We start from the raw sequence: 22,531 nt of genomic DNA on the forward strand, positions 1-22,531 counted from the left end.
TTCCCAGGGCTTCCTCAGCTCAAGAACTTCTCTCCCCTGGGAGAGCCACCTTCTCAGGACCGAGGAGAATGATGGAAAAGAATAATAGAATTACCAGTTCACTTCACTGCTACAGAGTACATGGAACACCATGGAAGGGTCAAAGTTATAGAATTGCTAATCAGCAATCCCAAACCACCAAATCCCATCTTTCCTCTGGCAGTGACCATTCCAATGATCCTGAGACATTGATCCTGAGCTGCAGCAGCTTCTGGCTGTTGTTTTCTGGTCCTGGTGTGGGTTAGAGCATACCTGGTCTGTGTCACAGCCATCCTTAATGCCCTCACTTGGGGAGGAAAGGCAGCGTTCTCCTGATTGCTATTTGTCTTCTCATTATAGAGATTCATCTCTATTTCTGAAAGGTCTCTCTTCCTTTGAGAAACGTGGAACATGTTGTCTTGGGCAGGGTGGTAGGATGCCTCACTGTGGATTGCAGGGCTCTCCAGACTGTGGCCTAGGAACCGCACAGGTGCGTTGGCCTCAGGTGAGTTCCCTGCCCATCTGGATTATGCTCTGTGAAAGGTTCAAACCTGGTGACCCAGGCTGCATCTATCAACTACAAGACCTTCTTCTCTACTCTTACAAGGTCACAGTCCATGTCCTGACATGCCACTGTCTCTTCAGTAGGCAGGAGAGCTCAGATTCTCTTCGCCTCCTTTTTCTGAGGTTTTCTAGAAGGAAAGGCCACTATTTTGTATCTTATTACTGAAAATATACCTCATGACCTCTAAGGCAAACAACGAGAGAAAAATCTCTTTGTGGAGAGGACAACTAGATATTCAACTTTGCCTCTTACTGCAGAATCTGACCACCTTGGAGTGTTTCATTGATTATGACCTCACCATTCTGACCTCTGCTGGGCGTTGGCGGGGTTGGGAGGAGGTAGCAGTACTTCTCCCTAGCTACCCAGCAGTTGTTTGACTCAACCCACAATACCTCCAGGCTGAAACATTCATAAAAGACTTTGCCATAGGGTATGGGAAAACAAAAGGGAAATGAACACAAAAAGCAATATGGGTCCAGGCAATTCAGTTTACAAGGGATGGCCCAATGCTGGGAAGTAATACTATCTCATTAAGCATGAAACTTAAACCAGTGCCCCAGGGAATTTTTACCTTTAAATCTACTGTTTTTTTGGTTCTCCTACTACTCTCTCAGATGAGGACACCCAGAGGATAGAAACCTCTTAGTTTTTAGGAATATCCTCATGTCCTGCCTGCATGTAATGTGTTAGAGTGGAAGGATGTTCAGGGATCATCAAGCAGCGTGGTTTGCCCACCTAGAAGCTCATCAGAATTAAGAAGCTTGGCATAAATAGAGATTCCTGGGTATAGCCCCAGATATTTTGATACCATCTTTTAGGAGGGCGCTGGTAATATTTTTAACATGTCTCTGAGGGGATGTACCCTTTAGGCCTCCCAAAGATAAGGAAACTAGCCCCAGATGGGAATTTTTCAAGATTACATAAAAGTTTAGCGAGAAACTTTTTTTTTTTTTTTTGAGATGGAGTCTTGCTCTGTCATCCAGGCTGGAGGGCAGTGGCATGATTTTGGCTCACTGCAACCTCTGGCTCCTGCGTTCAAGCAGTTTTCTTGCCTCAGCCTCACGAGTAGCTGGGATTACAGGCATGTACCACCACACCTGGCTAATTTTTGTATTTTCAGTAGAGACGGGGTTTCATCATGTTGGCCTGGCTGGTCTCGAACTCCTGACCTCAAATGATCCACCCACCTCAGTCTCCCAAAGTGCTGGGATTACGTGCATGAGCTACCACACCTGGCCAAAAGTTTTTTGTTAATGTTTCTCCCCCTCCACCTATCTTGTGCCTCAATATCAGACCTTGGTAGAATCCAAGGGAGAAAAAGGCAACCTCAGTTTCCATGGAAAAATTTCCCTGTTTGACTGCATAATAAAGAACTCATCTCCAGGGTCAGAGGAGAGGTCCTCAGACACAAGAGGTAAGCAGCTAGAGCACCCATCTAGAAGGCGTGTGCCCATGTTCCCTTAATGCTTATTATTCGGACCTGCTGAAATCCAAACTGTAAGTATTTCAGTGTCTCTACCTACTTCCAAGGGTCTTGGAACTCAAACTGTGGACAGAACACAGGTTTGGTATTAAAGAACCTAAGTTGTGAATCCAGCACTCCAACTCCTCGAAATAGCTGAGTGACTTGGGCAAATCACTTCCCCTTTTTAAGCACAGCCCTTCATTGACCATTAACGGGCCTGTGACTTAATACAAAGAAACATGCATCAATGGTTTTTTCAGACAGCATCTGGTCATAAAGATGGAGCAAGGAAGGGGCTGTGCCTAGAACCCCCGCCGATATTGGTAAAAGCCATCTCAGCTTTCTTCTCTGTTGTACACACCTCTTCTCTCCCAGTAATTCCGTCCTTGAGAATCAGTCTCCATACTTAGGTGGTGCAGGTGCAAAGAATGGGCACAGGAGGATAGGCGCCACGGGTCATGCTATGAAATCCATGGGCTGACTTTCTGATTCAAAAATGCACTAAGCATGGTACTATCTTAGAGCCATAGGATGTGAAGTCTGGTGGGAGCGATTGAGGTCATCTAGTGATTCTACCTTCCCTTCCCTTTTCTGAAGCCCAGAAAAGTGAGTCCTACTCAATGTCACATCACTAAAATTTGTTTTCTCTTCTCCCAACATCAATCCCAATTCTCTTCCTCTCTTCCTTGCCTACCCTGTCTCTCTCCTCTGTGAACTCTTGCAACATTCTTGTAATGCACACAGCACCAGGATGTTCCTTACATGCAGCTTTTTCATTCCTGCACATCTTGTCCCTCTGACGAGGCTGTCAACAAGGCAGGCACTATGCCTTTTGTGTGTCTGCTGTATGAAAGGCTTCACACACAGTGGATGCTGAATAAAGACATACTAGCTTGAAAAACGCAGCGATGAATATTGCTTTCAGCAAAGAAAGAAAAATGCTGTAGCAAGCATGTGAAGCATTAGGAGAGGTGAGAATGCATATTAAACTCTTCAAGTGACCTTAGCATGCTTCTCCCCTACCATGCTTACCCCCTGCCAGTCCCCTTGGAATGTCATCCTCCACCCTACCTACCACCTTTCAGCTCATTAACCACTTTTCCATCCCCTCTCTCAATCCATCTTGGCCCCATGTCTTGCTTTTCACCACTCTTGCAGGGCTTCCCTTCTCCAGAACATGATTTGTAGAGTTGTTTATGCTTTGTTGGCTGAGTCTCCTGCATAGTCTGGTCTTACTCTCACCTTTGCAAACCATTCCAGTCATAGCCATCTCTCCCTTGTCCTTCTCATCCCCATCTATAGTCTCTCCAACACAATGATGCACTGAGGTTGAATGAAGGGTTCTAGGCACAAGTGAAGTCTGGACATAACTAAGAATGGGGTGGTGGAAGAAGTCATTGCCAAACAGATCCAGAAGGGGATGTCTGGGAAATCCATGGAACAAAGGCTTCTCCAAACTCTGAGCACCGTCTCTAGCTCCCTGGTGTCTTTATGCACAGAGATTCTAGTTCTTTACTTTGCATTGGCTTTCATCAAAATGTCCTATGTTGATTCTGCCTTTCCTCTCTTTTCACCTCCCTTCATACACACCTCTCATCCTCAAACACACACACTCCCCAACACTTTTTCTCTTAATACAAATCACAGGTACAGTTGAAAAATCACAGAGCAGAAGAACAGAAATTATTTTCTCCTAAAAACTCTATTTCCCTTGACTCATTTATATATTGGTATGAAGCCAGTTCTGGAGCTGTGGTCAACAGGAAATTTTATTCAGTTTATCACTCTGTAGTGTCTTCTTTATCAGTGTGAAATCTTACCTGTAGCACAGCGTAAAAAATTGGGTCTCTTTTCCTTTAAAGCAAGCTCCCCCTCCCACTGCCACCCAGGCAGTTCAAAAGGAGATTGTGGAAGTTGGTTCTGGCCCAGTGCCCCTCTGAACAGAGATGCTCACTGCATGGTTTATGTGCATAAGCAGTCGGAGCCAAAGGCCAGTTGTCACCAGGAGATGTATCCAGGCAACCTTGGTGCTAAGCAACAGATTGAAACTCAGAGTGTCCTGGTCCACGCCAGTTAGAGCAGGCTGTTGAGAACTTGGCCTTGACTGGAGGAAAGGCTTGATTTGGGTGGGGTGGAGGATAAAGGAGGAGAGGAGAAAACAAGAGGAGAGGAGACAGGGATATGAGATGGGAAAAATAGAAGTAAAGAGGGGAGGGAGAGGGGAGGGAATGAGAACAAATAGAAGATGGTTGATCTCAAACAACATTTCTCATGTCATGAAGGCCAATAGTTAAAAAATAATTTGAGGTTTTAAAAAAGCAACAACTAAGCTTTTGAAGTGTTTTTGTACATGTTATTTTTTAGGTGAATGCGTTTCCCAGGCATCAAAACATTCTGTCTCCAGGACCTACATGACCTCAATCATCCATGGTCCTGAGATTAGTCTCACCTCACTTTCTGGCCTGCTTCTGCAGATCAGAAGCCCAGGACTGGCCTGGGGGATTTATTCCTGAGGACAGGGCCCTGGCATGGAAATGTGTGTGGAGCAATGTGCCACAGAATGGAGAGAGAGAGAGGAGAGGTGGAAGAGGAGGCCGGAAAAACGAGTCCAACCTAGTGATGGGGCAGAATTGGGGTCAGCCCTTATGGTCAGTATGAACCCCCTCCCCACTTTCTGCTCTCCTGCAAAGTTCTTAGGAAACAGGTCAGACGCTGTCCACAAATTCCCTCTCTATGGATGAGACAGCTCAGTGCTCAGATGATCCAGTCAAGTCTATCACACAGACCAGGGAAAACAGCTTGACAGCCATATTATCCTTAGGCTGGAAATGTTTTGGTCATAGGATAGAAAGACTTGAGCTATTAGAAAGAAAGGCAGCACCTGTCACATGAGCCTCCACCCCAAGGCCCATTGGACTCCCGACCCACACCACCCACTTCTCCGCAGCATGCTTTTCTCATGCATCTCTCATGCACAGCCTGCTCTAAACAAGCTTCTGCCTCTATCACCACCTCCTCCATCACCACCTCCTCCCATTAGCTGCAAGCAGTTGCCACATGGCAGATATCACATGTGCCACTCATCACAGTCTCTTCTCACACACTAGCAGGATGATTAGATGTCATTTCAACAAGGCCCTGGAATAGGGTCATTAAGAGCTGTCATTCCCTTTTTCTAAGCCAATTTGTCTGTATCAGTTGTTGTCGACCATTAGAGCCTCGCAGACTCACAGAGAGGTGTCTGAGTCGGAAATCATTTGGCATATGGCGAGCACGTGTGCACTTATGAGCTGTGCCTCATCCCTGATTGAGATCTATCATCCCCAGCCAAGGCCCTGGACTCAGCAATTTGCAAATCCCAGACTTTCACAGTTTGTCTCCTCCCCAGGACGATTCCTAAAACCAGCTTTGCCTGGAAAGTACCAGGTGCATTTGGTCTGGAGTTGATGAGATGTTTCTTTTTGTTTGGCTTTTAAAAGCCTGACAAGAAGAACGCTAGGAACATCAAGTCCGTGGTAGTGCCAGATAAAGATAGTCTGAAAAAACTAGGGATGTGTGTGTGTGATAGAAACTAGAAACTATTCAAACGTAAGTTTCCAGGGATTTTATAACACATACACACATATGCTGGCCAAGAACCAGACTTTTGGAAAAAAAATTTATCTGAAACTCACACAAGCCACAAGATGAAATGTTTATTTTCTTTAGTAGAACCCTATGTTTCCATTTCATGGGCATTTGTTTGTGACCACACACTAACTGAATCCCCTTCATCTACTGGAGGAGTTCTCCTATAATGAGCTGAGAATTGTAATACCTGCTGTCCTTCCATAGTCAGTCTAAATTTAAGCAGCACCCAAAGTAAAGTGATGGACACTTAAGCAAAGCATTATTATGGGCCAGGACCTCACTAGATGACTGAGGAAACTCACCTAATTAGGAGAAGAAGACTGTAGAGACTTTGTGTATCTAACGGGAGAGAGTTTTCCAGAAGATGGGCAAATCCCTTCTTTTTAAAGTCACGTATGCCTCCAGCATGGCCAAATTATTCTAGTTTTTAAGGAATCCAGGCTGGGCGCAGTGGCTCCTCCCTATAATCCCAGCACTTTGGGAGACAAAGGTGGGAGGATTGCTTGAGTCCAGGTGTTCAAGACCAGCCTGGGCAGCATAGCAAGATCCTGTCTCTACAAAAAAATTTTTTAAATAGCCAGGCGTGGTGTTGTGTACCTGTGGTCCTAGCTACTCGGGTGGCTGAGGTTGGAGAGTCACTTGAACTCAGGAGGTCAAGGCTGCAGGGAGTCGTGATCATGCCACCACACTCCAGCCTGAGTGACAGAGCTAGAACCTGACTCCAAAAATAAAAAGGAAATCAAGCAAAGAATTCTGGGCACTCCGACTTCTATTAGCAATTTGAACCAGTAGGAAGAGGAGGGTCTTCCTATTATAGATAGTGATCTGTGACGTAAGGTAGACGTTCTAAACAAAAGAAACGAGACTAGTTAAGATCATTCCCCATTTCCTGATTGAACCTGTTGCTTCGTGTTTGTTATCCCCAGTGTCTGCCTTCAACTCCTCCTGACTGAGACCATTGGACCTCCCAGCTGCTAGGTCCAAATCCTACTCCTTGAAGGACCTCGAAACTCCACCTGTGCTGATCAAATTCTCACAATAGGAATAGCACAAAGACCAAATCGCTGAAAAGAGAAATGCTGAATGAAAAATCAAGCAAGAAGTTAATCTGTTTGGCACCTTGTTACCTCTCTTCTGAGTGTAATCTGGGAGGCTGTTAATTGCTTGATTTACTGTATAGTCACTGCCAACAACAATAAATACAGTTAATTATTATCAGGTAACTCACTGCCAGTAATTACCAGGAAATTGAAGAGAAAGTCTCTCCATGATATCGTCAGCTACAACTCATTATCCTCCTCCTTTAGTATCTATTATTTTTAAAATTTGCTTTCCTTAAGCTTTCTATAGAAATACCTTGGGTTCTACCAGTGGCTTTCTTTTCTTCCTTCCATTAACGGCTGCACGTTTGTCAAGAAGGAGTAACTAGAACAGAATCTGTCTTCACCTGTTCCTACCACTCTGAGAAGCTGAAATGATTTTAGAGCATGTGACCAGCCTGATGGGGTTTCTGAGAATACCCAGTCTTTGTTGTAAGAAGGGATCCACCCAGAGAAATAGGGGGAGAATATCTTGCTCTAACCACACAACACGTTTTTGCTTAATTTTCTTAAATCAAGACTTTCTTAGACAGGACTTAGAAGTAGTGTGCGGTAATAGAAACAGAATAATCTTTGGTGTTAGAGACTTAGTTGTGAAAATGTTTAAAGAATTTCTTAAACACCTTAGACATTCAGTTTCCTCATCTTCAGAATAGAAGCCAACGCCGTTTCCATAGAATTTACGTTGTGATTAAGTGGAAGAGTTGCTGAATAAAAACTTTCTGTTCCTCCAGCCTATTCTTATATCTTTCCTTAAAAATTATACCATTTTTTCTTTTTTTTTTCTTCCTGGCTTGGATGCTGAATAGTTTAGTGCCAAATTTGTTTATGCCGTTACTAAATATACAGTGTGTATCATGCGTGCTAACCACTTACAATATCTTATTTTGCTATTTTGACATTTCCTTTTCCCCACTGTCCTCATTTGAATGTTTTAACTTTTCATCTTTTTTTATGTATATATTTATAGAGTCACCTTAAATCCATATAATTAGCATCAAAAAATTCTCGTATTTTCTGTGTTTCTACTCCTGGCAAACTGTCATCTTTCTCTAAACCCAAACCTTTAGTTTGACAACAACTGAAGAGGGAAAATTTCTCATTAGTGCAGATACACTTTCAAAAAATAGTCTGCCATGGTCTCAGAGCCCTAATCAGACTTGGCCTTTGACGGGCAATGGAGAAGTGGCATTCCCCAAGTGCTTCACTTCACAGCGAGGGGAACGGGAAGGTGCTAATGGGAGACAGTCCGAAATGCATTGTGCCAAAGGTTGAAGAGTTCTTGGCCCTGAGTTGAAATGTCAAGTAACATAGTGGGTCATTATTGAATGTCTATTATGTGATTTGTCAGGTTTATACAGGTATAGAGACAAGATGTCCCACGTGTTCTTCAAAAATGCTCATTGTCCCCACACTACAGCTGAAGTTTTAGCAAATGATTCATGTATCACAGATTGCCTTACCAAAAGTAGCATCAGTTTTGGTTGTATGCGAAAAGAATGGATTTCTATTCTTTTGGAGTGGATGGGGTAAGAAAATATGGGTTATAGTAGTTACCACACAGAGGGAACAAAAAAGTTCCCACTCATTGGAAAGAGTCTCAACTCTGAAAGCCATATATCTTATATTCTATGGGTAGGCTTATCTTAATTTAGGGATTACACCATGTAATTATTGTAAATAAAGGAAATAACCAAGCTACGTAATTTAGTTTGGTCGTATCTGCAGAGGATTTAGAATTCTGGCTAGGACAGAAGATGACAATGAGTGAACAAAACTGTGTTGTATATGATTAAGAGAACAGTGCAGAAATAACAAATATACCACACACACTTACGTACGTTTAAATCTTGCATACACGTACCCATGATGTTTTGAAACATGTATGCCTCTTAATGGCTAAATCAAGCTGATTTTCATATGCGTTACCTTACATACTTATCATTTATTTTTGGTGAGAACACTTAAAATGTACTCTGTTAGCAAGTTTTAAGTATGTAATACATTGTTATTAGCAATGGCTATCATGTTGTACAGCAGATCTCTTGAATGTATTCCTCCCAATTGAAATGTCGTATCCTTTGAGCAACATTACCCCAATCCCTTCTTTCCAGTCCCTGGTAACCACTATTCTACTCTCTACTGCTATGAGTTCAACTTTTTAATATTGGACATATAAGTAAGATCATGTGGTGTTTGTCTTTCTGTGCCTGGCTTAGTTTGCTTAATATAATGCTCTCCAGGTTTATTGATGTTTTTGCAAAAGATAGGATCTCCTTCCTTTTTAAGGCCTAATAGTATTTCGTCGTGTATATATACTATATTTCTTTATCCATTTATCCATTAGGGAACACTTAGGTTGACTCCATATCTTGACGATTGTGAAAAATCCTGCATCAAACATGGGAGGGCAGCTATATCTTCGACATACTGAGCTTATTTCTTTCGGCTAAATACCCATAAGTAGTATGACTGCATCATATTGTAATTCTATTTTTAATTTTATGAAAGACTGTCATACCGTTTTCTGTAATGACTGTATTAATTTACATTCCCGCCAGCACTGTACAATGATTCCCTTTTCTTCCTGTCCTCACCACTTGTCATTTTTCATCCTTTTAATACTAGCCAACAAACCTAGTTTTTGACTGCCTTGCCTTTGACTGTCATCCTTGCTCTGCCTTTTCTTGGGCAGCAATTGGTTATCTAGAGCTTGCATCCTTATCTTTGGACAGTTTTATTCTGACTTATTTCTCCCTTGAAATGTCCATCCTCCCACATGTACCCAGTTCCTCTGGTGTGTTGCAGCCCATACCCAAATATTTCACAGGACCTTTGGGTCTGTGGAACTCTGCATCACTCTTTTTAAAAAAGGGTGGCGTAGAGTTCTTTCCCTTCTTTCTCTTGTCTGTCTTTTCTTTTGCCTGGTGTATCCTGACCAAATCACCTCCGTGCAACAGTCATCTTGTCATCCTGCCAAGTCCCCACCTGCTAAGGTATTTTACTTTTGAGGGGAAAGGATTCTGTTCCTAAACATCTTGTATTAACACTTCCACCTGATAATTTGCATCTTGTAAAGTGTAGGGTGACTTTTGAGCTAACTCAAGGCATGGCATTAATTTTGTGGGCTGCCCTGTCCTTGACTAGTTGTTTGTTCTTGGATCCTTTGCTCTCCTTGCCAAATAAATATCTAGTCACTTTCATGTACCCCAAAGAGGGGAAGCTACTGGCTACCTGACTCTCAAGAATATGGAGATCACCATTGTGTTGGTGAGGCATACTTCGCTTCCCAAATTAATGAAGCAAAATCCTTCAGTCTTCATCTTGGTCCAATGCTGGGAACTGCCTTGGCACTGTGGATACCAGCCCTAGCTCTTCTGTGCCTACTCGGTTACAAACTCCAGATGGCGTGGCTCACTGGCTGTCAGAGGTCTAATACCAGGAATCTCTTCAAGGATGAGATATCTCACAAAAGAGAATACTCTCGAAAAGAGACAGATAAAATGCTGAGCAGGTGTTTCTGGCTTGAAACCCCTGTAGTCTACACAGAATACCTCCGTTGTGTCCTAGCTGCCTTTAACAACAGCTCTGAGGACATAGAGTGATAGAGACTTCTCTACATTGACGGTGTGAAGCGCTTTTGTTGGTTGCTGCAACAGTTTCAAGTTGTTGTTGCTACAATCATTTTTAAAAAACTGTTTAGCATTATACACTAAATTTGAAAATAAGCAGCCATACTTGGACAGTTCTACTTTTAGGTATTATTTCCTATGTCTGCTGTCAAAAGTTACCTCTAACGTGATGGTTTTAAAATAACAGAAATTTATTTTCTCACAGTTCAAGAGGCCAGAAGTCAGAAATTAGTACTACAGGGCTAAACTCAAAGAGACAGAGGGTCATGCTCCCTCCAGAGACTCTAGGGGAAAATCAGTTACTCGACTTTTCCAGTTCCTGCTGGCTGCTACATTCCTTGACTGAAGGCCACATCACTCCAGTCTCTGCTTTTGTAGTCATATCACCTCTTCTTCTCCCTTTCTTTCTTATAAGGATACTTCTGATTGATTGAATTTCAGGCCTATCTAGCTAATCCAGAATAATCTCATTTTAAAATCCTTAATCACATCTGCAAAAACCTTTTTCTCAAGTAGGATAACATTTTCACTATTTAGTCTTTTGCAGGTATGTATTCAAAAATATGCACACATATGCACATCAGAAGACATGCTGAAGAAGGTGTACAGCACATATTCATAATAAACCCAAACTTGATATATACTGGATATACTCCAAATATCCATCAGGAGTATTAGATAAACCAAGTATATCCATGTAATAGAATATCATGAAGCAATGAAAATAAACATATATTAACTACATGTAGTATCATGGCTGAATATCACACACATAAGTTTGAGTGAAAGAAGCCAGATAAAAATACATATTGTAGGATTCCTTTCTATAAAGTTCAAAAACAGGGAAAATGAAGCTAGAATATTTAGGAATGACTATACATTGAAGTTTGAAGAGTATGTACTGATTTGAATAGTATCTTCCCAAAATTCATGTTTACGTGGAACCTGTAAATGTCAGCGGTTTTTTTGTTTGATTTTTTTTTTTTTTTTGAAATAGTCTTTGCAGATGTGATTATGTTACAATGTAGTTATCTTACATTAAGATGGGCACTAAATCCAACAACTAATGTCCTTATAAGAAGGCCCTGTGGCTGGGCATGGTGGCTCATGCCTGTAATCCCAGCGCTTTGGGAGGCCAAGGCGAGTGGATCACCTGAGGCCAGGAGTTCGAGACCAGCCTGGCCAACATGGTGAAATGCAGTTTCTACTAAAAATACAAAAACTAGCCAGATGTGTTGAGTGCCTGTAATCCCAGCTACTCGGGAGGTTGAGGCAGGAGAATCATTTGAACCTGAGTGGTGGAGGATGCAGTGAGTCAAGATCGTGCCATTACACTCCAGCTTAGGCAACAAGAGCAAAACTCCATCTCAAGAAAAAACAAAACAAAAACAAACAAACAAACAAAAAAACAAGGCTCTGTGGACACACACAGGGAGAATGCCATGTGAAGACAAAGGCAGAGATTGCAGTCATATGTCCACAGCTTGGGGATGCCAAGTTTGTTGGGAGCCACTAAAAGCGTGGAAGAGGCAAGAAAGGACTCGTCTGGAGCCTTCGAGAGAGCATGACCCTGCAAACACTTTGATTTCACTTCTAGCCTCCAGAACGATGAGAAAGCAAATTTCTGTTGTTATAAACCACTTGATTTGTGGTCATTTTTTTTTATGGTGGCCCTGAGAAAATAATACAGAATATAAAACAAATAAGTGATAATCAAAAAAGTTGGAATAACGGTTACCTTTACTGGGAATGGTGTGAGTTGTAACTAGGAAAACGTAAAGAGAATTCCAGGGCTGACAATTTTATTTTTCTTGACATGGCTAAGGCTAGCAGGTATCAATAATGATGCTAAACTTCCTGCTTATCCTTACGTTCTTTATTCCTTCTTTTTCCATTTTTTAGTAAAAAGTTTTAAGTTATTTTCCTAGGGGTTCTGAGACTTCTTGTGGAGTGACCTGTCCATCGAGGTTTGGAGCTTGCAGAGCAAGTCAGCCGCAGAGTGGGTTTGTGGTGTCAATAAGCAGAAGAGGAGGGATTTGGCTGCATGTATCAAGGAGATTCAGATACACAAGAGCCTATCAGAAATCTATTTCTTTTTTTTCTTTTTTTTTTTTGAGATGGAGTCTTGCTCTGTCGCCCAGGCTGGACTGCAGTGGCCGGATCTCAGCTCACTGCAAGCTCCGCCTCCTGGGTTTACGCCATTCTCCTGCCTCAGCCTCCCGAGTAGCTGGGACTACAGGCGCCCGCCACCACGCCCGGCTAGTTTTTTTGTATTTTTTAGTAGAGACGGGGTTTCACTGTGTTAGCCAGGACGGTCTCGATCTCCTGACCTCGTGATCCACCCGTCTCGGCCTCCCAAAGTGCTGGGATTACAGGCTTAAGCCACCGTGCCCGGCCCAGAAATCTATTTCTTCTCCTGGGAGAAAACTCATCCTTACAGAAAAAGGCCATGCCTGCAAGGTTGGTCCAGGAAGGAAAATTCTAATTAAGTCCTTGAATTTGTCGGTCAGCTCTCTTCTTTTTTTTTTTTTTTTAAATTTTTGGAGACAAGGTCGGATTCCATCACCAGGCTGAAGTGTAGTGGTAATATCTTGGCTCACTGTAACCTCTGTCCCTCAAGCCAGCCTCCCACTTCAGCCTCCCAAGTAGCTAGGACCACAGGTGTGCACCACCACGCCTATTATTATTTTTTTTGTATTTTTAATAGAAACAAGATTTCACTAGGTCACTAGGTTGCCCAGGCTGGTCTCGAAATCCTGAGCTCAAGCTCAGCCCACCCGCCTCAGCCTCCCAAAATGCTGGGATTACAGGCGTGAGCCACTGTGCCCGGCCAGCTCTGTCCTGTTTCTAATATCCACCTTCTATATATTTCTGAAGCTCTGGACATGGGTATTGAGAGAATGGAAAGGAGAAAATGTATTATCTTACTTAAATGTCTTGTAAAGCTTTTTTTTGCAAGAAGGATTTTTGAGGTATGTATATATATACACACACATACACATTTTATATATATACACATATACATATACTTTTATATATATATATACACACACACATATATATGTATACTTTTTTTTTGAGACAGAGTCTCCCACTGTCAACTGGGCTGGTGCGCAATGGCACTATCTTGGCTCACTGCAACCCCCTCCTCCCGGGTTCAAACAATTCTCCTGCCTCAGCCTCCCAAGTAGCTAGGATTACAGGTGCCTGCCACCACATCCAGCTAATTTTTTGTATTTTTAGTGGAGACAGAGTTTCACTATGTTGGCCAGGCTGGTCTTGAACTCCTGATCTCATGATCTGCCCACCTCGGTCTCCCATAGTGCTGGGATTACAGGCATGAGCCACCGCGCCTGGCCAAAATATTTTTAATAGGATTTTTTTTTTTCAAGAAGAAAGCATTCTAATTTTGACAAACACTGAATGGCTTTAGAGACCTGAGAGCTCTGTATCTGGGGAGAGGCAACGGCACTTCACAGATAGTAGACATGGTTATTGACCCAAGTTGCTTATAAGTTTATAGGAGCTCCTGAGAGAGCTATAGGAGACAGTGGACTGACTAAGCAGTAGGCAGAAGCTTTGTATCATTGGCTGCAGGTAAGAGGCAGAAGCCAAGGGATATGCCAGAAATTGTTCCTGTCAGTGGAGGCTTTCGGGATCCCAGGTCTTTATTCTCACTAGAAATTGCTGGGAATCAATCCTCAGCTTGCTCATCAGAGTTGAAGGCAACAGGAATTTGAGGGAAAAGATGGGATGAGAAACCATAGTTCTTAGTTTCATTGGGAGTATCAAAGAGGGTTTAACATTTCTTACCTTTTGGAGCATGTTCTCCATCGTCCTCTATAAAGTGAGCAGTGTAACACCTAGAGCACTGAAGACTGGAATGATCAGCAGAAAGGAAATGGACATGCACCAAGTTCCTGGTCTGTACCAAACACTTTATATTATCTCATTTAATTATCACCAGACTAGGAAATAGGTTACATTGTTTTCATTTTACAGTTGAGAATATCAGCCAACTTCATTTTATCAAGAAGAAACATCACCAGATTCATAAAACTGGAAACTGGTGGAGCTGGGACTTGCAGCCAGAGGTCTGCAGCTCTAGAGATCTCAGTTTTCCCACTACTAGCCCTGCTGAGATAATGTTTGCGAAACAGCCCAGTTAGAACTATGAGATCTCCTAGAAACTGAGACTGCATTCTCACTTATGTAATTCAACGAAGTCAACGTTAAACTGTAAAATAAGTGTAAGGTAGTACAGCAAAAATCTAATGAGTATTTTAATAACTTTTCTTAAATGCCAGATGTCCAGTTGTTCACCAAAAAATTATTTTGGGGACCCTTCCTTTACTGTTGCTCTGGATGTATTCTCAATATGCTCAGACAGTTCAGTATTGGATATAACAGCAAGGGGAAGACACAACATCACAAAAGTGAGGCATAATTATTCATTTTATAACAATTATACAATAAATAATTACTTATTACAACATTATTTGTATTCGGAAAACTTAGTTGATAAGACCAAATAACACAGAGGTGGGATTGAGAGGTAAGAACAGGTACATGAGATACGGAGATCCCAGACTGGTATTCCATTGTACTACCTAGAATCCAGGGGATTCTGAGATACTTCTGGTCACACTATTCTTCACTTCCTTGTAGAAACTTCCCTTTCCCACTCCACTGCTGCCCAGCAACCAACACTCTATCAATATCCAGTTGACAGTTTGCTCCGAGAACATATTCTCAGATCATTTTGAAAATGCGAACATTACAAAACTGAAAACTAGAATTCATAACAAGACTATTTCCATAATATAAAAGGTAGTACAATACAAGGAAAAGAGCATATATGGGCTAAATATATTCCTTTTCTGTTTTTGATATGATTGGGCTGTGTCCCCAACCAAATCTCATCTTGAATTGTAGCTCCCATAATCCCCATGTTTTGTGGGAGAGACCCGGTGGGAGGTAATTGAATCATGGAGCAGATCTTTCCTGTGCTGTTCTCTTGATAGTGAATAAGTCTCACAAGAGCTGATTGTTTTATAAAGGGGAGTTCCCCTCCACAAGCTCTCTTGCCTGCCGCCATGTAAGATGTGTCTTTGCTCCTCCTCCACCTTCCACCATGATTGTGTGGCCTCCCCAGCCATGTGGAACTGTGAGTGCATTTAGCCTACTTTTCTTTATAAATTATCCAGTCTCAGGTATTTCTTCATAGCGGTATGAAAGTGGACTTACAGTTTTTAAATTCAGCAGTTAAAAAGAAAACTTGATACATTATTTCTTCCTAATTTTCATATGAAAATGTCACTCCCCCAATTTCTTTAGTTGAGCATTCAATGAATTTATTTTCATCATTTCAAAACTACAAAAATAATTATTTAAAGCTAAGAATTTAAAATTTTAATACAATTTGGGCCATATCACATGAATTTGATATCAAATATTTGCTTTGTTATTCACTCTAATTCACATTTTGTTTTTTCTTTGATCTGAGAGATATTTAGGAGTTCTTAGTTTTTAATTATGAGTGATTTGGGATTTTTAAATATGAACTTTAAAAATTAATTTATAGAATGGTATCGTTACTGGAGAATATCACCTGTAGTAGTAGTTTGTTGAATTTTTTTCCCATTATATGGTAAAATTTTATAATGTTATATAAGCACTGCAAAAGATGTTTTACATTAATAGGAAGAATTTGGTATTGATATATAGGAATTCCATTTTTTTTGCCTTGACATTTTCTCAGTCTAATATCAAAGCTATGACTCTTACTGCTTAAAATTTTTTCTTGAATATGTTCTTTTCCTTTAATTTTTCTTGTTTCATTTAGTCTTGTTTAGTTTTGTCTTAGTGATGTCTTTATAATATTCCATATAACTTTACTGCTCAGGTGAATCCACACGTCTCTCACTGAATTGAAGAGATTAGTATATTTTACCTTTATTTTATTTTATTTTTATTTTTATTTTATTTATCTTATTTATTTTTTGAGATGGAGTCTCACTCTGGCACCCAGGCTGGAGGGCAGTGATGCAATCTCTGCTCACTGCAACCTCACCTCCTGGGTTCAAGCAGTTCTTCTGCCTCAGCCTCCCAAGTAGCTGGGACTACAGGCGCCTCCCACCACGCCTGGCTAATTTTTTGTATTTTTAGTAGAGACGGAGTTTCACCATGTTAGCCAGGAGGGTCTTGATCTCCTGACCTTGTGATCCACCCACCTCAGCCTCCCGAAGTGCTGGGATTACAGGCATGAGCCACCCCACCCAACCCGTTTTACCTTTACTGCCGTAGTTAAAATTTCAGTCTCACTTATAATCCTATCATATGAAGTTTCTCTACTGTCTCTTCTCTTTCCTTATTGTCTTTTGTTAAATGAACTATATTTAGCTTGTTCATTTCCATGCCCACTATTTCTGAAGATAAATAAGTCGTTACTATGATGATTTCTTTGAAGTTTCTCAAAAACATTTTCCAAATCTATGTTTGGAAATGAATAGGACTTACGTTGATGTACCCTCCAGGCAAGAGTTTGGCAACATTTTAACTTACTTTACTTTTCCCCTTTCACCTTTGTGGTTTTTGCTAATATAATTTTGTTACTATAATGTGATGTAATCTATTAATAAAACTACAGCTCTTTTAACAGTTTCAAATTAATAAATTCTATAATACATATTTACTGTTTCAAGAAACACTTTAATGCCTGTGTTCCTTTTGAACCAGACTTGTAATTTTAAGACAATTCTGTTTTACTTATTGTAGGACTATCCTTCCTTCTACACTATAGTTTTCCCATTCTTGAGCACTAATTTGTTCAGCATAATAAAGTTGTCTTCAAGTAATTATTCTGTCAGATGTATATTGAGGTGTTATATTTTCTTTTTCTTTTTTAATTTTTAATTTTTATGGATATATAATAGTTGTACATTGTTATGGAGTACATGCAATATTTGGATACAATTATACAATGTGTGATAATTCAATCTGAGTAATGGAGATATTCATCACCTGAAAGATTTATCATTTGTGTTGGGAACATTCCAAATCTACTCCTCTAGTTAGTTTGAAATATTCAATAAATTACTGTTAACTGTATTGCTTCGTGGTGCTACTGGACACTAAATCTTACTCCTTTTATCACACTACATGGTTGTACCCATTAACTAAACCCATCTTTTCTGGGCACTTGCATATCTGCCAAGAAAATTTTAATGACTATAAAATTGTTGCATAGTACATGTTTTCCATTACTGTAAAGTTGCTCTGTTATCCTGTGGGTTTCAGTGTTACAGAGGAGACTCCTGAGGCCAGTGCAATTTGGACCTTCTGGAAGTGTACAAATTAAAGTTATTTTGATTGTAAGAGAAAGACGATGACTGTGACTAACTTAAGAAAACAAGGCATTTGTTGAAAGGATCACTTTATAAATTGAAGGAATAGCTAAAATTCAAACATTGGGAAGGTTAGAAAGGTCAAAATAATTACTATAAATGTATGGATCTTTCTAGGGTGATGCTATTATAGTAATTTAGCTTGAATACTTCCAACAACTCAGTGTTTCTATCCAGGTTTCTCAATCCTGAAAAAGAGAATCAGCCTTAGAGGGTACTGAAGACCCCCTAAGCCAGTTTGACTGATGCCCCATTATAAGTAACCTGATTTTTTTCTGGGTGGAATTTTACAGGATTTTTATTCCTGTTACTCTTTTAAATGACAAAATGGGTTTAGAAGCCCAGGTTTTTCCTTAGTTCAGAAATAATTTCTTCTAGCACAATAGCTTTATTGTTTCTATTTATTGTGTTCTGATCTCTTCTTCCAAAATCCCAGTTATCCTGACATTATGCACTTGTCCTTTGCCTTCCATACTGGTGACCATTTTTATGTCTTTTTCTTTGGTGTTCGGAGAGAGACTCTCAGTTGTTTTCTACGCTTATTGATGTTCAGCAGTATCTTTTCTGGTTTCCATGGGCTGCCTGCACTCCTTGTCCTGAGGCTTCTTTTTCAGAGCACATCACTCCAACCTCTGCTTCCAGAGGTTGTCTTATCTCCTTCTTCTGTTGACCTCGCCCTCCTCTTAAAAAGACCTTTTATGATTTTATAGGGCCCATCTAGATAATCCAGTTTAACTCTTTATCTCAAGCTCCTTAATTTAGCCACATCTGCAAAGTTCTTTCTGCCAAGACAGGTAACAGATTCCAGGAATTCGGAGGTAGGTATCTTGGAGCTAGGAGGACTTCCTTCTGCCTGCCACAGTATATGACATTATTATCAACCAAACTCCAGTTATTCAAATTTCATGTTTCCTACATATTTCTTTATTTTTTCTGTTCCAGGATGCCGTCCAGGATTCCACAATGCATTTCGCCACCATGTATCTCCTTAATTTTCCTCTTTTCTGTGACAGTTTTGCAATCCCAAAGAAAAATTTTAATTTTGCTTGCTTATTTTTAACTTTTCCTCTTATTCTTCTCTGTGTTACCCATTTCTGTTTTCAATTCATCCCACTATACATTGTCCCATTTTGGTTCTTCTGCCTCTATTTCTTTTACTTCTTTTATTATTTGTCCTGGCTTTTTTGGAAACCAGTTTTTCTGCATTCTATCGAAAATGTCAAATGGTGTTTTCATCCCACAGTAGATGTTTATGGAGTACTGCTCTTCCTCTGAGTCATCGAGACACGTTGCTTTGACTTTGTTCTCAGTGTAACTTTCAAATGTGCTGCACACCATCTATATTTGGAGTTTGCCAACACCCAGGATATGTGGATCACATTCCTCCCCGGTGCACAGCCACGCTGCTGACGGAAGAATCACTTTCCCAATCAAGAGTTAGAAGACACAAGTCTTTGAGATATGAGAAAGATGACAAGGATATAAGAAAATGTTTTCCTATCCAATCCCAGGTGTTTTTATGAAATAAAGTCTGGGCAGGTTTCTCTTGTTATAAACTCATCTGCTTTATTATTAGAGAAGAATTCCCCATGGTTCTGTCAATACTTTTTTTTAGCCTGTTTTTATTGTTGTTAGGAGTAGTCATTTTTTGGTCATAGGGTATCCAACCCAGGAACTCAGGGATAAAGGTACAAATTTCAAAGTTATCACACATGAAGATGAGGTAAGCTACAGGACTGGCTGATACTACTCAGGGATAAAATATAGCTAGAGGGTTGACAAAAGCTCACATTGAGCTCCATGTTCCTCCATATGTTCACAGCTACATTAGCTCTGTTTGGGAGAGTTCAGACCTGAAAGCAGTACATCTGACAAAGTCCTCATTTGTCTGGCCAAGTTTTGAGCTAATACGTGCCTCATAAATGCTGAGGCAACATTCTACAGTGGAAATAAATAGTTTAGAGAAGAATTTTATAGTCAGATAGAATTGAGTTCAAATATGGGCCCAGCCACGTGTAGGTGTAAAACCTGGGAGATGGCACTTACCTGAGGCTCTGATTCTGCATCTGTAAGATGGCTTTACTGAAAGAACCTATTCATAATTCACCAATGTATAATTGAAAATCAATAACCTGCACTTTTTTAAAGTGTTCATTTGATACATTTTAAAGTACATAGGCACCCATGAAATTATCACCATAATTAAGATAATGAGTATATCAATTATCCCCTCCTTTGTCATCCCTTCCTCACACCCCTCCCCACCTCCACCTTTTCCCCAGGCAACTCCTAATCTGTTTTCTGTAGATTCATTTGCATTTTCTACAGTTTTATATAAGTGGAGTTATGTAATATGTGCTCTTTTTTTCTGGCTTTTTCACTCAACAAAATTATTTTGAGATTTATCCATATTGTTGCATATATCAATAGTTCTTTCCTTTTAACTACTGAAGTCCAATTTATTTTTTTTTCTTTTATGGATAATGCTTTTGTTGTCATATCTAAAAAATGTTTGACTAATCCAGGATTATAAATATTTTCTCTTATATTTTCTTCTGGAAGTTTTATGGTTTTATATTTTACATTTGGGTCTTGTCTTAGTCCATTTGTATTGCTATAACAAAGTACCTTAGACTGGGCAATTTACAAAGAATACAATTTACTTCTTACCATTGTGGAGATTGGCAAGTCCAAGATCAAGGCAACAGAATTGGTGACTGGTGATAACTGCTCTCTGTTTCCATCATGGTGCCTTGTTGCTGTATCCTTACATGGTGGAAGGTGGAGGGGCAGGAGGGATGCTACCTTCAACCTTGAGCCCTTTTACAGGGTGTTAATCCCATTCATGAGTGGTCCACATTAGTCACCTCTCAAAAGCTACACCTCTAATACTGTTGCATTGAAATAAAATTTCAACATGAATTTTGAAGGAACATCATCATTCAAACCATAGCAGGTCTCATCCCACAAATTATATACTGTGCTTTTGTTTTCATTCAATTAAAAAAATTTCTAACTTGCCTTTTTATTTCTTCTTTTATCCAAGGATTATTTGGAAGTGTGTAAGTTAGCAAACAAGTCTTTTACTGAATTTTTTTCCAGATATTTTTCTATAAATGACTTAATTTTATTGTGATCAGAAATCCTACTTTGTATGACTTAAAACTTTTCAGGTTTGTTGAGACTTCTTTTATGGCCCAGAATATGGTCAATTTTGGTAAATGTTCCATGTGCACTTGAGAATTTGTGCATTGCTGTTGAATGTTGTTGGCTGGAACGTTCTGTGAATGGAAATTAGATCAAGTTGTTTAATGGTATTATTTATTATTCCAGCCATTTGTATCCTTAGGTGATTTTCTTTCTCCTTGTTTGGTCAATTATTAAGAGAAGTATATTGAAATCTCCAGCTATAATTTGCATTTATTTCTCAGTTTTTGCTTCATGTATCTTGAAGCTTTGTTATTAGATGTGCAAACATTTAGAATTGTTGCATCCTCTTGATGAATTGACCCCTTTAGCAGGTTGAAATAATCTTGCTTTGAAATCTATGTTGTCTGATAGTAATATAGTCAATTCAGTTTATTTGTTTTCTTTTTCCAATTAGTATTAGATTGCTGTATTTTTCCATCCTTATACTTGTAATAAATTTGTGTATTTATGTATCAAATTGCCTTCTTGTAGGCGACATATAGTTGTGTTTTGCTTTTTCTAAATCAAACCTCTAGGCCGGGCGCGGTGGCTCAAGCCTGTAATCCCAGCACTTTGGGAGGCCGAGATGGGTGGATCACGAGGTCAGGAGATCGAGACTATCCTGGCTAACACGTTGAAACCCCGTCTCTACTAAAAAAAATGCAAAAAACTAGCCGGGCGACGTGGTGGGCGCCTGTAGTCCTAGCTACTCCGGAGGCTGAGGTAGGAGAATGGTGTAAGCTCAGGAGGCAGAGCTTGCAGTGAGCTGAGATCCGGCCACTGCAGTCCAGCCTGGGCGACAGAGCCAGACTCTGTCTCAAAAAATAAATAAATAAATAAATAAATAAATAAATAAAACCTCTGCCTCTTAATTGGGGTGTATAGGAGATTTAGATTTAATGTGGTTATTGATATGATTGAGTTCTAATCTGTCAAAACACTAATTGGTTTCTATTTGTTCTTTGTTTCCAGTTTCCTTTTGTCCTGTGTTCCCTTGGACTATTTTTTATAATTTCATTGGATCTCCTCCATTGGCTTGTAAGTTATCACTCTTTTTAATGTTATTTGATTGCTCTAGGGTCTGTAATGTAAATCATTAACTATCATAATCTTCAAGTAGTATTATACCACTTCATATATAGTATAAGAACCATACAGCAGTATCCTACCATTTCCCCCTTTTAGTCTTTGTAGCATTGCTGTCATACATTTTACTTTTGCATGTTATAAACCCTATAATACATTGTTATTTTTGAACAATTGATTATCTCTTAAAGAGATTTAAATTAGAAAAAAAATACTAGCCATTTCCAATGCTGTTAATTCCTTTGTATTGATAAATTTTTCTATTTGAAATTGTTTCCTTCTGCTGGAAGGACTTTCTTTAACATTTCTTGTAATGCAGGTCTGTTGTTAATGAATTCTTTCAGCTTCTGTATGTTTGAAAAATACTTCATTTTGCCTTCACCATATGAAAGATATTTTTATTGGCTACAGATTTTTAGGTTGCTAGTTTTTGTTTTGTG

At 40.0% G+C, this 22,531-nt stretch overlaps 3 long non-coding RNA genes across 5 annotated transcripts in view; 2 read left to right on the forward strand and 1 right to left on the reverse strand.

Annotated features, from left to right (window-relative positions):
- The window catches only part of LOC103886671, a 39,855-nt gene extending 35,438 nt beyond the window's left edge, over positions 1-4,417 (reverse strand). The window contains exon 1 of one of the 2 annotated variants that reach the window (XR_004185765.1): positions 3,869-4,417. This is a non-coding gene — a long non-coding RNA (uncharacterized LOC103886671). Of the gene's footprint in view, positions 1-291; positions 1,516-3,868 lie in introns of those variants that run through there. The other variant, XR_650447.3, reaches the window with a different exon arrangement.
- LOC103886670 overlaps positions 1-22,531 on the forward strand; it is a 215,738-nt gene that overhangs the window by 73,095 nt on the left and 120,112 nt on the right. The window contains exons 1-2 of one of the 2 annotated variants that reach the window (XR_004185763.1): positions 6,812-6,897; positions 21,978-22,043. This is a non-coding gene — a long non-coding RNA (uncharacterized LOC103886670). Of the gene's footprint in view, positions 1-6,811; positions 6,898-21,977; positions 22,044-22,531 lie in introns of those variants that run through there. The other variant, XR_004185764.1, reaches the window with a different exon arrangement.
- LOC116276336 lies at positions 1,735-6,791 on the forward strand. Its single transcript, XR_004185759.1, has 3 exons — positions 1,735-1,997; positions 4,413-4,696; positions 6,605-6,791. It is a non-coding gene; the product is annotated as an uncharacterized LOC116276336 (long non-coding RNA).

This window comes from Papio anubis, chromosome 8 (genome assembly GCF_008728515.1).
Source record: "Papio anubis isolate 15944 chromosome 8, Panubis1.0, whole genome shotgun sequence".
Taxonomy (NCBI): domain Eukaryota; kingdom Metazoa; phylum Chordata; class Mammalia; order Primates; family Cercopithecidae; genus Papio; species Papio anubis.